The sequence below is a fragment of the Arachis ipaensis genome, chromosome B10 (genome assembly GCF_000816755.2).
Source record: "Arachis ipaensis cultivar K30076 chromosome B10, Araip1.1, whole genome shotgun sequence".
Classification (NCBI taxonomy): Eukaryota; Viridiplantae; Streptophyta; class Magnoliopsida; order Fabales; family Fabaceae; genus Arachis; species Arachis ipaensis.
Window position 1 is genome coordinate 88084198 of NC_029794.2, and position 24325 is coordinate 88108522.

Consider the following 24325-nt stretch of genomic DNA (forward strand, 5'->3'; position numbering starts at 1 on the left):
GTTTCACTCCCTTCTTTTCTTCTCCTATTTCCATTTCCACTACAAAAATACCCATTCAGCTACATCTTTTTAAGCTACATTTGAAAAGCATAGTCTATTCTATGAATAGGCTACACTTTTCTCCGTGTTGCCTTTTTATAAGAGAAAAAGATACACAATTGTGGCATCATTTAAAAAGTGTAGCCTTAGTTATTATAGAAATCACTTATAAAGCGTAGCTGTAGGTTGATATCTATGGGTTCATTTTTCATATTAAAGACGACGTTTTTAGAGGGTAGCCTATTTATTAAGTTTTGGGTGCATTTTAGAAGTGATGCCTAATGTATCTAAAGCCAAAAACTTGACACTTACTGAATTTTTTCCCATAAGCACGCACACTCAGCTCACACACTTAGTGAAATTTTTACCCATTCCCTCCAAAGCTCGTCATCACTCACCTCCAAAGCACGAAAAAAAACCCTTTCAAAGAAGATCGAAAACCTTCACCAGCCATCACGAAGATCGAAAACCATACGTATCTAGGGCGAAATGCTTGACACTTAGTGAATTTTGTCCCCTCTTCCCCCAAAGCACATAACACCCAGTGAATTTTTTCCCCCTCTTCCCCCTTTGCCCCGCGCTATCATCGTTTCGCACAAAGCTAATAGTTCATAGCTCTACTACGCCATCACATGGCTCTTCTCCTTGCACCACATCCTCACACGGCTCTGCTACGCCACGCCACGCCACGCCACCACTGCGGCTCTGTTACACCGCACCGCCGCCGCAGCTCTACTACTTCGCAACGACGCCGCAGCTCTCTTACATTGCACCACCTCCTCGCCGTGCTCTTCTGCTTTGCTCCGCGTCTCCTTTGCTAATCGTGCCGCCTCTACTCCGTCTATCCCTGCTCAATTCGCTCTCTCATCCACGATAGGTAGGCTTTTAACTTTTTTTCCTGATTTAGGCAATTAGGGTTCCTAATTCCCACTAGCCTATGTTAAATTTAATTAGGGTTCCTATATCACAATTTCGTTTTTAATTAGGATTTTTCTATGTCTGGTTCAATTTTTGTCGTGCTGTCTGTGTTAGAAGCTTTTTCGTGTCTCATTTGAGCATTGCTTGTTATTATTAGTGTTGAATTCTAGTTTTGTTCTTTATTCAATTTGTGATGAATTGGGGGTTTTAGCTTTCTCGTGTCATACCTACTGGATATGACCCTTGTTAATATGCTTTGTTGTAAGATCATAAAGCTAAGGGTGTTAAAAAACTGATTCTAATGGAGACGAGAATATTATCAGCTTTTATTCAGAATAATTCCAGTTCCTGCTGTTGATTGGATTGGCAAAATTAATATAAAATCAATAGAGACAGGACTTGAGGCTGATTTATCTTAAAAATTAACTCATTCTTTTCTTGAAAATCTTAGTTTTGTTCTGAAAATAAAATCATTAGTTGGTGTTTATTTGAGTTCAGTTCAGTTCTGTTCTGAATAAGCTTTGAATTCCATTATATTGTTTATTTGATCCTTGTCGTGAATGTGATAAGACAACTAGGAAAGCATGCACAAAATTGTACTGATTAGTAAGTAGGATACAGTACATAATACATTTAGATTTATATAATAATAATTAATTACATTTTCTTCGTCATGTACAGAAACAACTTGGAACTGGAAAAACCGACAGGTTATAATAAATTTATCAGTATTCTTTTTCTTTATACTTTAAAACAAAAGAGTAAAAAAGGATTTAGTGGTCTTCTTCCGTAACTTCTAAAATCAGATTTAGATACAGTTTAGTGAATTAGTGAAAATCAGTTAGACTCTAATTTTTTAAACAAAATGAATTGCAACACTATGATCATTCAGTAATTTGTGAAGTTTGGTTATAGTTGTGAGAGATGTAACAAATATGAAAGCTGGTTGGCTATAGCTACTCCTAGAATTCTAACTTATACTAACATACTTTACATGTGGCAGCTAGTTACTATGTATTTTAGTTATTTAGATTTTTTCTACATTTGTGGCATTCATATCTAAGAGACTTCTAGATAGTTTCTCTTATTATAAGGTAAATCCAATTATTGTCTTTGATTGTTTTAGTAAAATGGGCATCACTAATTCATCAGAGATTTAGTACTTATTAGTAATGGAGGATCAGTTCATAATTTGAGTCATTAGAATGTGAAAATATCATTCTGTAATTGCCATGATTCAAGGATGATTTATTTTTTACTTGTCCCAATTATGCTCTCAAATTATGCTCTCAATGGCTACTGATCAAGTCTGATTTTAGCATAAAAAATATTTTATGTACTCATATTTATCTTGTAGAGCCATTGCATGAGATTAACACAACTCTATATGGAAACTATTTGAATATAAGATATTAAGAATAGTGATGAAAGTTATCATTTTTTGTGCTCAAGAGGTGGAGCTACATGAAATTGCTTGATAATAATCACATGATGGCTAATACTTAGATTAGTATTCTTCTCATGTTTCACAGCTCTTCGCCCGTTGTCCGTTGCTGTGTTTGCTGCCAGCTTACCATCTTCAAAGGTCAATGCTCTGTTCGTGGCTCATTGTAATAGTGTAATCACATTGTTATTCATTTTTTTGCTCTATTCATAAGGGTTATTAATCTTTGAAAATGATTTGTGTTTTCAGTTTTTTATTCATTGATTGTTGATTAGCTCTTTCTGCTGTTTGTGATTATTCATGGTAAATGTGCTGTTGTCCTGTTATTCTTTGTGCTTTTGTGGCTTAATTGTGATTAGATTGTGACTGTCTTGATCAAATTGTTGAGGATTGTTGCCTCCAGATTTGAGTGCTCCAATTGAATATCTATAGTTTTTATTTTCATGATTTGTTAGTTTGTTTGTGATTATTTAAAATTTGGAATGCTTTGGCTGGGTTGATATTGTTGCTGATTTTGAACCTGGACTTTGGCTTTGTTGTTACATTTTCATTTGAATTTCTGGATATGGTTGCTCTACAGCTTCAATTTTCATTTCAAACGGCCTTCCACTAAACCAAGCTTTCAACATAGATTTTGGATTTTACAGAAAACCTCCCTAGGAATATGAGATTTTAAGCCATTAATGAAACATGGAATTAGTAATTGGATATGTTATCATAATTTTTTAAGGTTATATTTAGCATAAGTTTCTTTTATTAAGTGTGAGAACTCACGTGCTACATCCATGTAGGTTTTATTTAATGATTACACTAAGTTGCTTCCTTCTCTTGAATTTACTGCTAAGAGATCAGAACATTGTCAAGCATGGGTTGTAGTTGGTTGCAGAGGTAACAAAAATTCCATGAGTACTCTGCTGGTTGTGGTTTAGTAGTAGATGTAGAGAACCACAAGCTTCCATTTAAATTAAACAAACTCTTACTATCACTTTCTCTCTCATGCTTCTTGGATTCCCCACCGTCAGAACCAAAATATGGGATGGCTTGGGACAATTTTGCTGCTTCCTTTATCTTTTTGGCCGTATCATTTTCTGAAACATTATCTTTTGCTTCTCTCTCTCTCTCCGTTTCTTTTTCCTTTAATCTTGTGTTGAGAGTCTTGTATGTCTTGGTGAATTAATGATATTAGTCATTGATAATTTTGAGTTTGATTCTTTAATTTTTATAATTACGAATGTCATTATGAATATTTTTCTAATTACTTTTCTATATAATTATGCAGGGTCACAATGAAGATTAAGCAATGAAGATTAAGCTGATTATTATTGTGGTTTATTGGCTAAGATAGAGTACTGTTTAGAATCTTTACATGTATGGTTGACTAATGACTTTTATTAGAAGATAGTTATGTATGTAGGATATGGTTTTTTGTAGAGTATTAGTAGTAAATTCTAAGTGATACTATGGTTATTTTTATATGGCTATGCTTACTTTAGTGTGAGATGTATGAATTTTTACAATTAACTTCATTCTAGTACTTTTGGATCATTATTATAAATTTGTAATATTCAACTCATTTATACATGTAATCATATTAACTATTATGTTGTATTAATAATTATTAGATATATATATATATATATATAAAAAAAAACGAGACCTAAGACTACACTTATATACAGTAGCTATAGTATAAAAAAAAATAAGGGACCTAAGGCTACACTTATAAAAAGAAGCCATGGGATACAATGTGGTTATGCTTTACAGGTGATGCAATAGCGTCGAAAAGCGTAGCCTATTCTGGCGAAAATGGAAGCTGAAAAGCGTAGCCTTTGGTCCTGGACAGCATCACTTGAAAAGCGCACCCTATTCCCAAACATAGCTGTAGCCTATTCCCAAACTTTGAGAATAGGCAACAGCCGAATGGGAATCACCCCAAAAAGCATAGCTGTAGCCTAGAAAGCATAGCCGTAGCCTAACGCATCATTTTTTTTCACTTTTAGCTACACTTTTCAAGTGTACCTGAATGAGTGTTTTTCTTGTAGTGTTCTTTCCTTCCCTTCTCTTCTCTTATTTTTTTCTTCCTTCTTTTCAACCATTATCCAAAACTACCAATCACCATCTATCACCATTTCTTTTAGTTAGTTAGTTGATTAGTTAGTTAGTTGACTTATGTTTATTTTTCTATTTTTTATTATAAGTGTTGGATTATTAATCTTGTTTGCTATCTATTGCTACTGATTATTGATAAGATGTCATGTTAACAACATTGTTGTTACTTTTCATTGTTGGACTTCTTTTATTAAGGTTACCTTTTGTTACTTGGTTTTGAACTCTTCATGCTTAACATTTTTTAATACCAAGTACGTAGGACATTGCCTTCAAAGTTTTTTTTTTCATCTATTGAATTACATGTTGTAGCTAGCTAGTATGTGATTTGATTTCATCATTCATTGTTAGGCATTTGTGTATTGTCAATGCATTTTTTGTTAGGTGATGCTTATTTATGATTGACCCTTACTCATATCACCTATTTCATGCATTGAGATTTTGGAATTGTGAAATTGGATCGAAAGCTTACCTAGTGACATATTTTTGAGCTTTGTAAAGCTTTGTGGACCATGCTTGCTATGTGATTGAGTTTAATTTCTATCTTCTTTTTCCTAAGTTCCATAGTACCCATGTGTTCCACCTCCATATCACTTAGGTGTTCCAACAACTTCAACAAGTGTCAATCTTTGATGTGTGAGCTTTATATTTCAATTGGTTCACCAAGTTCACTTACACATCAATCAATGTCCATTCACTATCCAATTCACAATTTGAATATTTGCTTGGGTGCTTTCATGCCTCTTTACTACTTGTTTGTATCTTAACTTACAAGTCTTTTAAAGTATTTCAAGCACACTCGAATTAGTAAAGTGTATGCTTTCTTTTGTGTACTTGTGACATAGCTCTTTATGTTAGTGTGTGTGTGTGTTCTAAACCACGCACAACTTAGAACCCACACACTATTCTTCCTTAATGTCACACTAATTCACTCACTCAATTTTAGTAATTTACCTCATTCCAACAATTTACGCTTCCTTACTTTTGTATTCTCTCATCTTACTGTGCTATTTTCTATTTTTCAAGGGTGAGTCATCATAAGCAACGACAGAAGTGGAAAGGAAGAACATGCAGTAACCAGTTGATCCACCAGCTGAACGTGGCAACCTGGAAAGTCGCCATACCCCATTGCTCATCTTTGAATGCACCGAGGACGGTGTAAACTTTTAAGTGCGGGGAGGTCGTCCGACCGATTGGCCATTTTTGGGTGACAATTTCTAATCCCAACACTTTCGCATTTCAGTTTTTTAGGTCTTTTAGGATTTTTAGTTGCCTTTTCTTATTTTGCATATGTATATAATAAGCTTAGCCAAAATAATGAAAATTTCCAAGGATTTTATCTATAAGGCACCCCAATTGAGTTGAGTAAAAAAATTTTTTTAGAACTTGCTTGAATTATGCATTGTGGAACATGATTTTTGAGCTAAGAACACATAAGCATGTGAGTTTTGAGCCTAATTGTGTGTATTATTCTCTTTCTATGATTGTAATATTTGATTTGTTTGATTCTTTATGTCCATTATTTTGTGTATGAATGCACTTATATGATTGAGGCCATTGTTTCAATTAGCTCACTTACCCAAATAGCCTACCTTTTATCTTCCATTGTTAGCCAACTTTGAGCCTATGCTAAACCCCATTTGTTCTTAATTTTAGCACATTAAAAGCCTTAAGGTGAAAAATAATAAATGTCCTTTGTTTAGATCTTTAATTAGCTTAGGCTAGTGAGAGTGTTTATCATTTAATTTTGGGAGAGTTGGGAACATTGGGTAGAGATAAAAGTGTATTTTGTAGTTTTATTGAAAATTTTGGGAATTGGGTACATACTCATGCATTAAATGTATAAACCATATGCATTGATGTTCTTGTATATATTTCAGTTGAAAAAAAATTTAAAGAAAAACAAAGGAAAAATAAAAAGAAAAAAATAAAAAAGAAAAAAAGTAATAAATAGAAAAAGAAAAAGAAAAGAAAAAGAAACCAATAAAAAGGGGACAAAATGCCCCAAAGTAAAGTTCAATAAAAATCAATGCATATGTGTGGTGATCAAAAAGAGAATGCATGGGTGTGTGAGAAAGTGAAGAATGGGTAGTTAGGTTTGTTTAGAATTGTATAGGTTGTTATATAGGTTAGGTGGGAAGCTTAGGTTAATCAAATATTCAAATTTCAAGCCCACTTGACCAAATACAATCTCACCTTGACCCTAGCCCCATTACAACCTATGGAAAAGTCCTCATGATATTTGTATGCATGCATGAAATAATTGTAGATTGTTAGATAAAAAACAAATCTTAGAAAGCATGTTTAGGGAAGAATTGAGTGAACAACCCTATACACTTGGGTGACTAGAGCGAATACACATCCGGTGAGGGTTCGATTGCTCAATTACGTGTTTCCACCTATGATCATCTATTTTCTTGCAAGTTTGTAAATTCTTTTCAATAATTCAAATCAATTGTGGATTTGAATTGGTTGTTAATACCTTTAGCCCTTATGTTCATATATGCTTTCTTGGGAATTGATTTATTTTGACTAAGTAGATGCATTCATTTAGATAGATTGCATGTAGATAGTTCATTTGCATTGAATAAATGTTGATATCCTTTGTCTTTTTATTGGTTTATCATGAGGACATGATTAGTTTAAGTGTGGAGAGGTTTGATAAACCCCAATTTTGTGGTTTATCTTGTGCTTAATTTAGGGAATTTTATCAACTTATCTCACATTTATTCAACGAAATAGCATGGTTTTGTGATTCTCCCTAATTTTGTGATTAAGTGTGAAAACATGCTTTTTAGGTCTTAAAATAGCTAAATTTAATTCACTTTAATTCCATTCGATGCCTTGATATGTTTGTTGAGTGATTTCAGATTCATAAGGCAAGAATTGGATGGAAGAAGTGAAGAGAAAAGCATGCAAAGTGGAGAATTCATAGAAAAACAAGGATTTAGAGCATTTGGAGCGCGCACACGTGAGAAGAAAATGCTAGACAACGCGTATGCGTGACCCACGCGTCCGCGTCATAGTAGGCACGTGACCTCATTAAAGTAAAAATGCTGGGGGCGATTTCTGAGCTTCCCAGGCCCAAATCCCACTCGTTTCTGAAGCTATTTCATGCAGAATTGAAGATTGGACAAGGTGGGAGCAATTAGTTAGTGTAGGAAGCATGTCTTAGTTAGTTTCAAGAGAGAGAAGCTCCCTCTTCTCTCTAGAATTAGGTTAGGATTAGGTTAATTTCTCTTAGATCTAGGTTAAATTCTTGTTTTCATCTTGTTTTCTTTATAATTTCTTGATGAACTCTTTGTTGGATTTGGGTTTTCTTTAATGTAATTTGATGTTTCTTTGTTCATTGTTGCTTGATTGAGTAGTTGTTATTGTTTCTTTGTAATTAGTTAGTTGTAGATTTTATTATTCTTGCAATTTTATGATGCTTTCTTTTTATGCCTTCCAAGTGTTTGACAAAATGCTTGGTTGGATGTTAGAGTAGCTTTTTTAGCATTCTTGGCTTGGAAAGAGAAATTGTGTAATCTTGAGTCATTAATACCCAATTTAAATTGGTAATATAGAGTTGTTAGTTAATATTATTTCCATTGATTCTAATCTCTTGCTAATTCAATTAGTAAGTTGATTATGACTTTTAGATTGAGATTAACTAGTCATATTTGACTTTTTCTCGTGTGAAGATAACATTGTACTTTCTTCCATTGTTGGAGTTGACTAAATAGGATAAATTCTTGTTAATCATTGTATGATAATTAATGACTAGGATAGAAAGCCTAGATTCTCAATCCTTGCCATGAATCCCTCTTTTTAGTAGTTGTTATTTTTAGATTGCTCGGTATATTTTCTTGCCCCTTTTTACCAACCCACCCCTTCGATACCATAACCAATAATACGCATACTTCACTACAATTCCTTGAGAAGATAACCCGGGACTAATACTCTCGGTTATTTTTATTGGGTTGGACTTGTGACAACCAATTATTAAACTTTGATTTGAGGATTGATTATCGGTTTGGGCTATGCTCACAACAAAATTATTTTGCTAAATTCCGAACTGGTATAATTCCCCATATCATAGAGACTCGGCGTTCAACGCCCAAAAAGGACAACTCCTGCTATTAAACACCACAATAGGAGTAGCTGAGCATTCAACACCCACTGAGGACTACCTTGTTGAAGAACTAAAAGAAACCAGAACTCATAAGGAGACCATAGAGGTTCCCTTGAATGCCTGGTTGAAGATTATAGAATCTGAAGAATACTCTTCCTTGAAACTGAAGCAAAAGGGAGATGGTGCAGCCAACTCACCTTGATTCCAGACTAGATAAGTCATATGATCATGTAGAGAAAAAAGAGAGGATCATTTTGGTCGGATTGGAATTTTGATTTGAGTTTTAGTTCAGCAGAAATCAAGCTTTGAAGATTTGGAACTAAGAATTTTTCTCTCCTTTTTCTCTTGATGATTTTCAGCTACAATGAGCAAATGAGGCAGCTTTGGGGGTTTTGGGGGTGTAGGGTGAGTTGTGATTGGTTGGATTAGAGGTGGGTTAAAATAATATTAAAATATTTCAGGTGTATAACTACAAAAACTAGATGTATCGGAACACTTGAAAAAACATCTCTAAAAATTATTTTCTGAGCTACTAGCATAAATGACACTAGTAACATATTTAATATAAGAATAGAACATGTATGATGAGGCATTAGCATTGCTAAAGTCATCAGAGAGTGCTGGTGCTAAGCTGCACCAGTAAACTGTGAACCCGGTTAAACCGATTTCCTGTTTTTAACTAAAACAGACCAGGTAACCTTATGATATCTTTCAAGAAACTTCTAATACTAATATAATGATAATATTATACTATTGTCTTTCTTCTCTCATGAATCGAGTCCGGTTCGTCAAACTAAGCCTATTTACGGTAACTAGAATCAAAACTCCTAACCGATACGGTTCAAAAACTAGGTTCTCCGTGGCCGCGTTGTCGAGCTTGCCTAAAAAGAGAGGTTCTAGCTTAAGGATGACATAATGATAATGAGGATTGAGATGCTTGATGATATATCAGAAATGTTTCCTTCAGTGATCTTCCGGAGATATCCGTAACTGTAGAAAAGTTCTCGCGTACTCGAAAATCGGGGTTGTTACATTCTACCCTCCTTAAAGAAAATTTTGCCCTCAAAATTTCAGCCACGTTTGGAATCCATCTTCAGGCAGTGTATTTCCTTCAAGCCATCCTGATAAAGAGATCGGTCCGTTCCTTACGGCACCCAAATCACACATAGTCATAGCCATGGAGATCATAACAGCAATGAAGATAATTGTGGCTCACATCGATTCGTCGTTTGGAACTCGATTAAACTGTGCCTATTCACAATCATTGAGGTCTTATCTGTACCAAACCATCAATATTAAGGTGATCAGTCTTAATATCTCAAGTTAAGCACGAACATTCCCAAAATAAGTGCTCATAGACATTCATGGCAATTGTATCTTAAAGATACCCTAACAGCATGAGACACACAACTAGAGTATGCAATGAAGCATAGTCAGTCCATTCCCCAGGCTCTACTGGGAATGAACTGCTCTGATACCAAATTGTAACGACCCACTTTTCAGTATGTCTAGCTCATATCGAAAACTGAGCGTTACCAACTTGCCTTCCTAATTATTATCTATTATTTATTATATGAGCCTGATTCGCTATTAAAAACATAGTTATTTTGCGAGGTATTTTTTTTTTGAAAATGTTTGGATTAATATTCATTTAGAATCAATTCACAAATGATAACAGATACAACAGTTATAAACAACCACACTTATATACATCTCAACAGTTAATAACATTCGGTGATTCAGCCTTTATTAGAGTAAAGAATCTGTAGTTAGAACACCCCTAGATATAGCTAAATAATAACTATATACATATATATACATACAACATCCCAGGCCCTGACCTGTTCAAGAAGTCCCTAAGCTGGCACTGACGTTAGGATTTTTGCCAGTAAAGAATTTCATAAAAACAGTCGCGTTGTAGATATTGTCTCTAAACCGACAGAAATCCCTTCGTACAAACGTTTTGGTTGTCACAAGTAACAAACCCCTTTTAAATTGATAACCGAGTATTCAAACCTCGGGTCATCTTCTCAAGAAATTACAGGGAGGTATGTTCTTATTATTGGTTATGAGTTTGTAAATTGGGGTTTTGGAAGTAAGGTGGGAATATGTTATATGACAAATAATTTAAATGGTAATTAAAAATAAATAAATAGCTGCAAGGCAAACTTTTGGCAAGGTATGAGAATTTGGAAGTCCAGACTTAGTTATTCTTATCAACAAGAATGAAAGTTGAATCTTAATTCCACTTAGTTAACCTTTACTGAAGCAAAGGAAAGTCAAGGGACAATTTGGTTTGATCTTCGAATCCTATTTATTTCCAAAGAAAAAGTTGGGATTATTGAAGTTCAACTCAATTGGCAAGATAACAATTAACAATTATGCTGTTGAATTGGATAACTCCTGAGTTACTGATTTCTTAAACAAAACCAAAAGGGGAAAAGTAAATCTACTGGAATAAAAATGTCTTCAGATGGGAAGCAGTAATCATGTAAATAAAAGAAAACAATCATGAATTGAAATACCTCAAATAACATTAATTAAGAAAATTATATGTAACATGGAAGAGTTCATAAATTAAATAAAAATAAAGAACCTCGGATTGATAGTCACTCCTAAAACTAAGAGAAATCCTAAATCCTAAGAGAGAGAGGAGAGAACCTCTCTCAAAACTAATCTAAATCATGAGAAGTGAATTATATGAGCCTCCTCATGAATGGATGCAATCCCCCACTTTATAGCCTCTAATCTGTGTTTTCTGGGCCGCGAACTGGGTCAAAAATAGCCCGGAAATCGCTGGAGAAGAATTCAAACACACTGATTTCCGTCACTGCGATTTCTGTTACGTTCAGGTCGCGGAAAGGTGACGCGGCCGCGTCGTCCATGCGGCCGCGCGGATTGGGTGTTGGCCAGGTCACGCGTCCGCGTGACCCACGCGTTCGCGTCGCCTGGCATCGGAGTAACTATGGCAAATTATATATCAAATCGAAGCCCCGGATGTTAGCTTTCCAACGCAACTAGAACCGCATTATTTGGACCTCTATAGCTGAAGTTATATCTGTTTGAGTGCGAAGAGGTCAGGTTGGACAGCTAGCAATTTCTCCAACTTATTGTATTCCTTCCACTTTTGCATGCTTCCTTTCCTTCCTCTGAGCCATTCCTGCCCTATAATCTCTGAAAACACTTAACACACATATCAAGGCATCTAATGGTAATAAGAGAGGATTAATATTAGCAATATAAAGGCCAAAGAAGCATGTTTTCAATCTAAGCACATAATTAGGAAGGCAAATGTAAAACCATGCAAATAGTATGAACAAGTGGGTAAAGAGTTGGTAAAATCCACTCAATTGAGCACAAGATAAACCATGAAATAGAGGTTTATCAACCTCCCCACACTTAAACAATAGCATGTCCTCATGCTAAGCTCAAGAGAAACTATAAAGAATGAAGAGGAATGGTAGAATGTATGAAATGCAACCTATCTATATGAATACAACTACATGCAAAATGTTTCTACCTACTTGGTTAAGAGTAAATAAGTTCTCCAAGACAAATACAAACCAATTTCCACTAATTCAAATCATACAATAAAAAGCAAGTAAACTTGTAAGAAGACAGCTCATGAAAGCAGGGAACATAGAATTTAAGCGTTGAACCCTCACTGGAAGTGTATATTACTCTAATCTCTCAAGTGTATAGGGTAATTCACTCTAGTCTTCTCTAATAATGCTTTCTAAAACTTTGTTCTTCATCTAACTAATCAACAAATATTTAGCATACAAATGCAAACATCATGAGGTATAAGTGATCTATAAGTGATCTATTAATTGTTTTTCTGTTTTAAGGCTAGTGATGTGGTAAAATACAGAACAAATGGGGATTAAAAAGGCTCAAAGTGGCTGACAAGGGTGATTTAAAGGGTAGGCTTATTTGGGATAAGTGAGCTAAAATCAAACAATGGCCTCAATCATATGCAAGCATGTAAATACACTAAATAATGGACATATAGATTAGAACAAAATATAGATTACAATCATAGAGAAGGAAACACACAGGAAATAATTTATGGTTAAATAATGTAACCATGTAAATAAGCTCAAAATCTCACAGGTTGTGTGTTCTTTGGCTCAAAAATCATGTTCCAAATACAACTTCTGATAAGTTTAACACAAAAATTTTGATTTTAAATTAGTGAAAATTTTTCAAAAATAGGGTCTTTAAAAAGAAACTTATTATTTCTCAACCAAGCAATAGCTAAATGCATAAAATCAAACAAACATGCAATTAAATATGCAGATGCAATAATGAACAAACAAAGAAAATAAAACAATGGTGTTGAAAAGAAAATACTAACCCATGGAGATCGGTATCGACCTCTCCACACTTAAAAATTGCACCGTCTTCGGTGCATGCTGAGATATGCAGGTGGACGGGTTGTTCCAACTGATGCTTTTCTTCAAAGAATGTGCAGATGGACTTGTTTGTCTCCCCTTTTAGAAGTGTCTCCCTTTTGTCGTCTTCGGTGGCCAGCCTAAAAGAAGAGAAAAAGAAGAAAAGTAACCCAAAAGATAGAAAATAAATAAAATATGGGTGTTAATGCCAAATGATAAGGGTCTCATTTACATGGAAGCTTCAACATGTACGTGAGAAAACAATAGAAGCCATGGCATACCAGTGGTGCAAAATTTGCAACAATGGGGAAGAGAGTGGGTAATGAAAGACAATGTAAGTTCATGTCAATGCAAAAGGAATATCAATAATATAAAAATTAGCATTGATTTAAACAATATTACCCAATCAGAATAAAACAAGTCATGAAGCACCCAAAATAATTCAAGAGAAAATGCAATAGTTAAGTAAGAAAATTTTAACACCAAAGGAGAAATAGTTAATTTTAGAAAAGAAAATAAAAATATGCACAAAATTAAGATGCAATGAATGAAATATGCAAATAAATTAAGTGAAATAAAATGGAGGTGAAAGAACATAAGAAAGGAAGAAGAAAGAAATAAGAAAAGATAAAAAAAATAAGGATTAGAAAAGAAAAGATAAGAAATTTGGCTGATCTGGATATTCTGTGCGCCGCTTGTGACGCGGACGCGTGAGTGACGCGGTCGCGTGGTTCGCGATAAGGTCAGGTGACGCGGACACGTGGGTCACGTGATCGCGTGGCCTGTTTTGTGCGATTGGCGCGAGTGCAGCCTCGCGGTCGCGCAACTCTCTGTTCGAAACTCTTTTTGCCAAAATTCTGGGTGACGCGATCGCGTGGGGCATGCGATCGCGTGAATGGCCATCTTTTAAAAACGACGCGGACGCGTGGGGCACGCGTTCGTGTGGTGAGGCTTGGGCTTCCAGCACGATTCCAGCCCAACTCCAGATCAACTTTCTGCCATACACCCATTTACGTCGACTTCTCAGAGCCACACGATCACGTGGGTGACGCGATCGCGTGGGAAGCTATTTTTCCAAATGACGCAGCCGCGTCAGCGACGCGGTCGCGTGGATCAAATTGTGCCATTAGCACGCTTCCAGCGCTGCTCCTGCGAAACTCTCTGTTCATATTAATATTGTCTCTCATCTCCTTGCAACGCGGACGCGTCGCTGATGCGGTCGCGTCGCGTGCTCGCTTTTTTTTTTTAATCTGAAAAGATGCAGAATGCAGTGTTAATATGAATGTGATGCGAAACTCCAGGTTCAATATAATAAAATAAAATAAAATTTCAAAAACAAACAAAACTAAATAAAATTAAAATTGAGAAAGGAATGATTATACCATGGTGGGTTGTCTCCCACCTAGCACTTTTAGTTAGAGTCCTTAAGTTGGACATTTGGTGAGCTTTCTGTTATGGTGGCTTGTGCTTGAACTCATCCAGGAATCTCCACCAATGTTTGTATCTCCAGTAACCTCCGGGATCCCAAACTAGGCGCAGAAAGCCTTCAAGTAAGTTAAAGCAAGTGACCAGGCCCCAAGAGTGGTTATTGATAGAATGAATTCCGGGGTCCCAGACCTTGCCCTTGCACCCGTCTTTTGGTTGAGCAATATTGTTCCATCCGGGTGGCAAGCAGTCTGAATTCTCACGTAAGCGGTCAAACAACTTCCTAGACCCATTCAGTTGAGCTTTACACCAACCTTTGCATTTAAACTTTAAGCTTCCAACCATAATAAACCTTGCAGGACAATTCTTACTACTGACCATCTTCCTCTTACTCTTAATGCCACAAAGAGCTCTAAGTTGACCATCCGTCTCCAATAGCCCATATTCAAGTGGAATTAGAAAGCTAAGGGATATGAATTTTACCCACTTGAATGTTGTGAAGGATGATGGCAACTTAGGGGGAGGTGTTTTTAATGAAATTGCAAGCTCCACTCCCTTGTGTTCTTCTCTGATAATTACCACCTCTTTGCATGCTTCTTCAATTTCAACCTCTTCCTCTTGGTAGCTTTCTTCCAATTCAATCTTCTCTTCATTACTTTCCAAGGGCATGGGAGGTTGTGCTTCTTCTTCTTGAATCTCCATCTCTTGATCAACCTCTTCCAAGTCTTTAACTGTGATATGCCTTGGAGGTTGTACACCCTCCTCCGCATCAATTTCAAACAACTTGGAAGGGGGTTCTATGACTGGACTTTCCCATGGAGGTTCTGCATCTCCTAAGTCTTCAACCACTTCTTCTTCTTCAATAATTCCGGCTTCCTCCACTTGTTCATGCTCCGTACTGTTCACTGGAGTTTCTAGTATCTCCTTCATGCTACGTTCTTCATTAGATTGTCCACATGAAGCCATGGGGGTTCCTTGAGTGTCCGAACGTCGGGAAACTAATTGAATTATCGCTTGCTCCAATTGACGAATGGTTGCATGAAATCGATCCACTGTTTCCTTGAAACGATCCTTTGTCTCTTGATGCACTTGGCTTTCATAAATAGGATCATAGTGCTCTTGGATTGATGGATATGGAGATGGTGAATATTGAAGTGGTGGTTCTTGTGAGTAATTGGGTTGGAATTGGGGTGGTTCTATATATGGTTCATATGGCTCATAAGGTGGTTGGTATGGTGGTTGAGGGTTAGGGTCATATGGAGGTGAATGGCGGAAATGGGGCTTGTGAGTATGGTGGTCCAAAGTCATGTTGAGGAAAGGATTCATAGGCATATAGTGGTGGTTGTTGATAGTCCATTGGAGGTGGTTGTTGCCATGAGGGTTGATCAAATCCTTGTGGCTCCTCCCATCTTTGATTGTTCCAACCTTGATGCCTGTTCTCATTGTAATTTCTTCTTCCTGCAACATTATTGTAACCAGACTCATAGCCAAAGGGGTGAGAGTTCATAGTAGCAAATAAAAATTAAAAACAAAAAGAAAAACAAATAAGCAAAATAAAATAAAATAAAGTAAATAAAAGGTTTTCGAAATTTAAGTTTTGAAATTGAAAATTAAATTTTTGAAATTTAAATTTTGAAATTTAATTTTAAAATTTGAAATTTGAAATTTGAAATTTAAATATTGAAATTTGAAATTTGATTTTTTTGAAAAAGATTTGAATTTTTAAAATTAAAACTAAGATAAGGCAAGATAAAAATTTTTAAAATAAAAATTCTGAAATTTTTTTTAAATATTTACAATAACCAATAATAAGGCACACGTTTGCAATTTCCCGACAACGGCACCATTTTGACGTTAGGATTTTTGCGAGTAAAGAATTTCTTAAAAACAATCGCGTTGTAGATATAGTCTCTAAACCGACAGAAATCCCTTCGTACAAACGTTTTGGTTGTCACAAGTAACAAATCCCTTTTAAATTGATAACCGGGTATTCAAACCTCGGGGCGTCTTCTCAAGAAATTGCAGGGAGGTATGTTCTTATTATTGGTTATGAGTTTGTAAATTGGGGTTTTGGAAGTAAGGTGGGAATATGTTATATGACAAATAATTTAAATGGTAATTAAAAATAAATAAATAGCTGCAAGGCAAACTTTTGGCAAGTTATGAGAATTTGGAAGTCCAGACTTAGTTATTCTTATCAACAACAATGAAAGTTGAATCTTAATTCCACTTAGTTAACCTTTACTAAAGCAAAGGAAAGTCAAGGGAAAATTTGGTTTGATCTTCGAATCCTATTTATTTCCTAAGAAAAAGTTATGATTATTGAAGTTCAACTCAATTGGCAAGATAACAATTAACAATTATGCTGTTGAATTGGATAACTCCTGAGTTACTGATTTCTTAACCACAACCAAAAGGGGAAAAGTAAATCTACTGGAATAAAAATGTCTTCAGATGGGAAGCAATAATCATGTAAATAAAAGAAAGCAATCATGAACTGAAATACCTCAAATAACATTAATTAAGAAAATTATATGTAACATGGAAGAGTTCATAAATTAAATAAAAATAAAGAACCTGGGATTGAGAGTCACTCCTAAAACTAAGAGAAATCCTAAATCCTAAGAGAGAGAGGAGAAAACCTCTCTAATAACTAATCTAAATCATGAGAAGTGAATTATATGAGCCTCCTCATGAATGGATGCAATCTCCCATTTTATAGCCTCTAATCTGTGTTTTCTGGGCCGCGAACTAGGTCGAAAACAGCCCGAAAATCACTGGAGAAGAATTCAAACACGCTGATTTCCGTCACTGTGATTTCTGTTACGTTCAGGTCGCAGAAAGGTGACGCGGCTGCGTCGTCCATGCGGCCGCGCGGATTGGGTGTTGGCCAGGTCACGTGTCCGCGTGACCCACGCGTTCGCATCACATGGCAACGGGGTAACTATGGCAAATTATATATCAAATCGAAGCACCGGACGTTAGCTTTCCAACGCAACTAAAACCGCGTCATTTGGACCTCTGTAGCTGAAGTTATAGCCGTTTCAGTGCGAACAGGTCAGGCTGGACAGCTTAGCAATTTCTCCAACTTATTGTATTCCTTCCACTTTTGCATGCTTCCTTTTCATCCTCTGAGCCATTCCTGCCATATAATCTCTGAAAACACTTAACACACATATCAAGGCATCTAATGGTAATAAGAGAGGATTAATATTAGCAATATAAAGGCCAAAGAAGCATGTTTTCAATCAAAGCACATAATTAGGAAGGCAAATGTAAAACCACACAAATAGTATGAATAAGTGGGTAAAGAGTTGGTAAAATCCACTCAATTGAGTACAAGATAAACCATGAAATGGAGGTTTATCAGGCACCCAGGCTAACCTAGAGTCTATACTCACCTAGTCCCTCTAAACCACTAAAGCGAGGGAAAGTACATTCTAAGTCTTCAAAACTCAAGTCGGGTGGAACGTCATCAAAAGGTGGAACATCATCTACTACTCCTCTGCACGATCAGACATCGCCATATAACGTCTCTCTGGTACCTCATCAAGTAGCCACATAACAAGAGTCTCGTACACAAGATTTAGGTTAAGGTTCACGTATAAACGGGGTGCAGACATTGGCTGGTCTCACAGTATATATATATATAAACAGAGAACGAGATTCACCCCAGACTCAGAAGACTACCTAGAGCGGAATCCTCTTCTTGCGAACGGTCGTTAGCGAACTACGGAAGGGTACTCATGCTTCCATCTAAAGGGGGAAGGGAGAGAGAAGGGGTAAGAACTGGGGAGTTCTTAGTAGGGCCGGGGTTATTAGTTAAGTTCATTAATTCCGTGTTGTTTGGCAGACAAATAACAGAATATAGAGAAATAGTTAACAGAAGATATATAAATAGAGAAAATAGAAAAAAAAAATAGAAAGAAGAAGGCAAACAAAAGAATACAAGAAAATAAAACACAAATACAAAGAATAGAATACAAACAAACAAAGCATACATTCATTCAACAATCATAACAGAGAAAATGCACAACCAAGTATGATGCATGTCTGTCCTATGTAAACCATGAGCTCACGTGTCGGTTTACACCCTATATCCTGACATTACCTTGGAACAAGTCTCAGATATGGTTTCCCTTTGTGTCCTTAGTGCATACGTGTCGGTGGTAAGAATACCACTCCTTCGTGACTACCAGTAGTCGGCACAAAGCTCGACCCCAAAATATACGCACAAGGGAAAACAGTGATCCTCAGTTTGTGGGTCTCCCAGAGATCAATACACGAACAAAACAAAGATCCTTAGTTCGTGGGTTTCCCCGAGATCAATACACAAATAAAATAGAGATCCTCAGTTTGTTGACTAATCTTTGTCTGATTTTCTGTTATTAAAACTTCATAGACTTTTCTTTAGTTTTTATCTTTTCTTTAACTCTTTATCTTTCTTTTATCTTTGCTTCACTAATATATTCTTACCACTCCGTAAGTGTTTTATGAAGGTAATTATAAGATTATGCGCTTAAAGTTGTCTTTCTAAAGCTTTTAAAGAAAACTACCTTATCCCTATTATTTATTATTTTTATTAAAATATTATTTTTAATTAAATATTATTATTTAATATTTTATTATTATTTATTATTTTATTATTAAATTTTCAAAAATTAACTTTACTTTAACCTTTAACCTTTAAAATTTACTTTTTACCACCCGTAACTTTTAATATCTCTACTTTAACCACCCTAACTTTTGGAAATTACCACATAACCCCACAAACACCAAAAATTTTACTTCCTTGCCCTTTTTAAGATCTAAGGTCTGTTCTTCCATGTTCTTCATCACACTCAAAGTGTTCTTCGTGTTCTTCGTAAATTCTTCAAATTCTTTCCCTGTTTTTACCCGTTTTTCAATCTTTTCAGCAACCGATTTTTACCATAATTCATAATAAATTCCCAGCCACTAAAACCCCATATTTTCCACATGATTACAACACAAATTGAACTGCAATTTAAGCCTAGGTTTTCGTTTTTCCAACTGCTCCAAGAACATGAACTTTAAAGCTTGAATTTCATCAAATTTCATCAAAATTTCACCAAATTTTCACCAAGAATCAATCATATATGCAACCAATTTTTAGCACAGCCGAATCATACAACATTCACACAACTCAAACACAAATAAAAAAGATTAATTTCGTTAAACCCTACCTGGTTTTGCTGCTCCGAATTCGGTTATACTTTCTGGTGGTCCTTAAGCACTTTTTCCTCCTAAATCACATCAAGAACAACTTTAAATCCACAAACCCTCAACTGACCAAATCTCTCTCAGTACGTTAGGAAAAGATATCTCACCTTAGACTTGCTGGAATTTAACGTATCTTAGCCCTCAAGTCAAGTTAAGTACGATTCCTAAGGAAGAACATCAAGAAAATACATGTTTAAGCATGTTTCCTTGAAACCTAAGCAAAAGGGAGATGGTGCAGCAAACTCACCTCGATTCCAGCCTTGATAAGTCATATGATCATGTAGAGAAAGAAGAGAGGATCATTTTGGTCGGATTGGAATTTTGATTTGAGTTTTAGTTCAACAGAAATCAAGCTTTGAAGATTTGGAACTAAGAACTTTTCTCTTGATGATTTTCGGCCACAATGAGCAAATGAGGCAGCCTTGGGGGTTTTGGGGATGTAGCGTGAGTTGTGATTAGTTGGCTTGAAGGTGGGTTAAAATAATATTAAAATATTTCAGGTGTATAACTACTAAAACTAGATGTATCGGAACACTTCTAAAAACATCTCTAAAACTTATTTTCTGAGCTACTAGCATAAATGACACTAGTAACATTTTTAATATAAGAATAGAACATGTATGATGAGGCCTTAGCATTGCTAAAGTCATCAGAGAGTGCTGGTGATAAGCTGCACCAGTAAACTGTGAACCCGGTTAAACCGATTTCTTGTTTTTAACTAAAACAGACCAGATAACCTTATAATATCTTTCAAGCAACTTCTAATACTAATATAATGATAATATTATACTATTATCTTTCTTCTCTCATGAATCGAGTCCAGTTCATCAAACGAAGCCTATTTACGAAAACTAGAATCAAAACTCCTAACCGATACGGTTCAAAAACTAGGTTCTCCGTGAACGCGTTGTCGAGCTTGCCTCAAAAGAGAGGTTCTAGCTTAACGATGACATAATGATAATGAGGATTGAGATGCTTAATGATATATCAGAGGTGTTTCCTTTTGTGATCTTCCGGAAAAATCCGTGCCTGTAGAAAAGATTTCGCGTACTAGAAAATCGGGATTGTTACATTCTACCCTCCTTAAAGAAAATTTCGCCCTCAAAATTTTAGCCATGTTCGGAATCCATCTCCAGGCAGTGTATTTCCTTTAAGCCATCCTGATAAAGAGATCGGTCCGTTCCTTACGGCACCCGAATCTCACATAGTCATAGCCATGGAGATCATAACATCTATGACGATAATTGTGGCTCACATTGATTCGTCGTTTGGAGCTTGATTAAACTATGCTTATTCACAGTCATTGAGGTCTTATCCATACCAAACAATCAATATTAGAGTGATCAGTCTTAATATCTCAAGTTAAGCATGAATATTCCCAAAATGAGTGCTCATAGACATCCATGCCAAATGTATCTAAAAGATACCCTAACAGCATGAGACAGACAACCAGAGTATGCAATGAAGCATAGTCAGTCCATTCCCCAGGCTCTACTGGAAACGAACTACTCAGATACCAAATTGTAATGACCCACTTTTTAGTATGTCTAGCTCATACCGGAAACTGAGCGTTACCAATTTGTCTTCCTAATTATTATCTATTATTTATTATATGAGCCTGATTCGCTGTTAAAAACGTACTTATTTTGCGAGGTACTTTTTTTTGAAAATGTTTGGATTAATATATGGATTCATTCAGATCAATTTACAAATGATAACAGATACAACAGTTATAAACAACCACACTTATATACATCTCAACAGTTAATAACATTCGGTGATTCAGCCTTTATTAGAGTAAAGAATCTTTAGTTAGAACACTCCTAGATATAGCGAAATAATAAGTATATACATATATCCACATACAACATCCCAGGCCCTGACCTGTTCAAGAAGTCCTTAAGCTGGCACCCAGGCAAACCTAGAGTCTATACTCACCTAGTCCCTCAAAACCACTAAAGCGAGGGAAAGTACATTCTAAGTCTTCAAAACTCAAGTCAGGTGGAACGTCATCAAAAGGTGGAACATTATCTACTACTCCTCTACACGATCAGACATCGCCATATGACGTCTCTCTGGTACCTCATCAAGTAGCCACATAACAAGAGTCTCGTACACAAGATTTAGGTTAAGGTTCACGTATAAACGGGATGCAGACATTGGCTGGTCTCACAGTATATATATATATAAACAGAGAACGAGATTCACCCCAGACTCAGAAGACTACCTAGAGCGGAATCCTCTTCTTGCGAACGGTCGTTAGCGAACTACAGAAAGGTACTCATGCTTCCATCTAAAGGGGGAAGGGAGAGAGAAGGGGTAAGAACTGGGGAGTTCTTAGTAGGGCCGGGGTTATTAGTTAAGTTCATTAATTCCGTGTTGTTTGGCAGACGAATAACTGAATATTGAGAAATAGTTAACAGAAGATATATAAATAGAGAAAATAGAAAAAAAAAACAGAAAGCAGAAGGCAAACAAAAAGAAAATAAAACACAAATACAAAGAATAGAATACAACCAAACAAAGCATACATTCATTCAACAATCATAACAGAGGAAATGCACAACCAAGTATGATGCATGTCTGTCCTATGCAGGCCATGAGCTCACGTGTCGGTTTACACCCTGCATCCCGACATTACCTTGGAACAAGTCTCAGATATGGTTTCCCTTTGTGTCCTTAGTGCATACGTGTCGGTGGTAAGAATACCACTCCTTCGTGACTACCAGCAGTCGGCACAAAGCTCGACCCCAAAATATACGCACAAGGGGAAATATTGATCCTCAGTTTGTGGGTGTCCCTGAGATCAATACACAAACAAAACAAAGATCCTTAGTTCGTGGGTTTCCCCGAGATCAATACACAAATAAAATAGAGATCCTCAGATTGTTGACTAATCTTTGTCTGATTTTCTGTTATTAAAACTTCACAGACTTTTCTTTAGTTTTTATCTTTTCTTTAACTCTTTCTCTTTCTTTTATCTTTGCTTCACTAATATATTCTTACCACTCCGTAAGTGTTTTATGAAGGTAATTATAAGATTATGCGCTTAAAGTTGTCTTTCTAAAGCTTTTAAAGAAAACTACCTTTTCCGTATTATTTATTATTTTTATTAAAATATTATTTTTAATTAAATATTATTATTTAATATTTTATTATTATTTATTATTTTATTATTAAATTTTCAAAAATTAACTTTACTTTAACCTTTAACCTTTAAAATTTACTTTTTACCACCCGTAACTTTCAATATCTCTACTTTAACCACCCTAACTTTTGGAAATTACCAAATAACCCCACAAACACCAAAAATTTTACTTCCTTGCCCTTTTTAAGATCTAAGGTCTGTTCTTCATCACACTCAAAGTGTTCTTTGTGTTCTTCGTAAATTCTTCAGATTCTTTCCATGATTTTACCCGTTTTTCAATCTTTTCTGCAACCGATTTTTACCATAATTCATAATAAATTCCCAGCCACTAAAACCCCATATTTTCCACATGATTACAAAAAAAATTGAACTACAATTTAAGCCTAGGTTTTCGTTTTTCCAGCTGCTCCAAGAACATGAACTTTAAAGCTTGAATTTCATCAAATTTCATCAAAATTTCACCAAATTTTCACCAAGAATCAATCATATATGCAACCAATTTTTAGAAAAGCCGAATCATACAACATTCACACAACTCAAACACAAATAAAAAAGATTAATTTCGTTAAACCCTACCTGGTTTTGCTGCTCCGAATTCGGTTATACTTTCAGGTGGTCCTTAAGCACTTTTTCCTCCTAAATCACATCAAGAACAACTTTAAATCCACAAACCCTCAACTGACCAAATCTCTCTCAGCTTGTTAGAAAAAGATATCTCACCTTAGACTTTCTGGAATTTAACGTTTCTTGGCCCTCAAGTCAAGTTAAGCACGATTCCTAAGGAAGAACATCAAGAAAATACATGTTTAAGCATGTTTCCTTGAAACCTAAGCAAAAGGGAGATGGTGCAGCAAACTCACCTCGATTCCAGCCTTGATAAGTCATATGATCATGTAGAGAAAGAAGAGAGGATCATTTTGGTCGGATTGGAATTTTGATTTGAGTTTTAGTTCAACAGAAATCAAGCTTTGAAGATTTGGAACTAAGAACTTTTCTCTTGATGATTTTCGGCCACAATGAGAAAATGAGGCAGCCTTGGGGGTTTTGGGGGTGTAGCGTGAGTTGTGCTTGGTTGGCTTGGAGGTGGGTTAAAATAATATTAAAATATTTCAAGTGTATAACTACTAAAACTAGATGTATCAGAACACTTGTAAAAACATCTCTAAAACTTATTTTCTGAGCTACTAGCATAAATGACACTAGTAACATTTTTAATATAAGAATAGAACATGTATGATGAGGCCTTAGCATTGCTAAAGTCATCAGAGAGTGCTGATGATAAGCTGCACCAGTAAACTGTGAACCCGGTTAAACCGATTTCTTGTTTTTAACTAAAACAGACCAGGTAACCTTATAATATCTTTCAAGCAACTTCTAATACTAATATAATGATAATATTATACTATTATCTTTCTTCTCTCATGAATCGAGTCCGGTTCATCAAACGAAGCCTATTTACGGAAACTAGAATCAAAACTCCTAACCGATACGGTTCA

The 24325-nt window shown here is 35.6% G+C and overlaps 2 long non-coding RNA genes across 2 annotated transcripts; one reads left to right on the forward strand and one right to left on the reverse strand.

The window, feature by feature from the left end:
- Positions 724 to 6593, forward strand: LOC110268071. Its single transcript, XR_002356116.1, has 3 exons — positions 724 to 916; positions 3254 to 3259; positions 6582 to 6593. It is a non-coding gene; the product is annotated as an uncharacterized LOC110268071 (long non-coding RNA).
- Positions 2290 to 23500, reverse strand: LOC110268072. The gene is made up of 3 exons (XR_002356117.1): positions 23487 to 23500; positions 18874 to 18880; positions 2290 to 2472 (listed from the first exon to the last, which is right to left on the reverse strand). It is a non-coding gene; the product is annotated as an uncharacterized LOC110268072 (long non-coding RNA).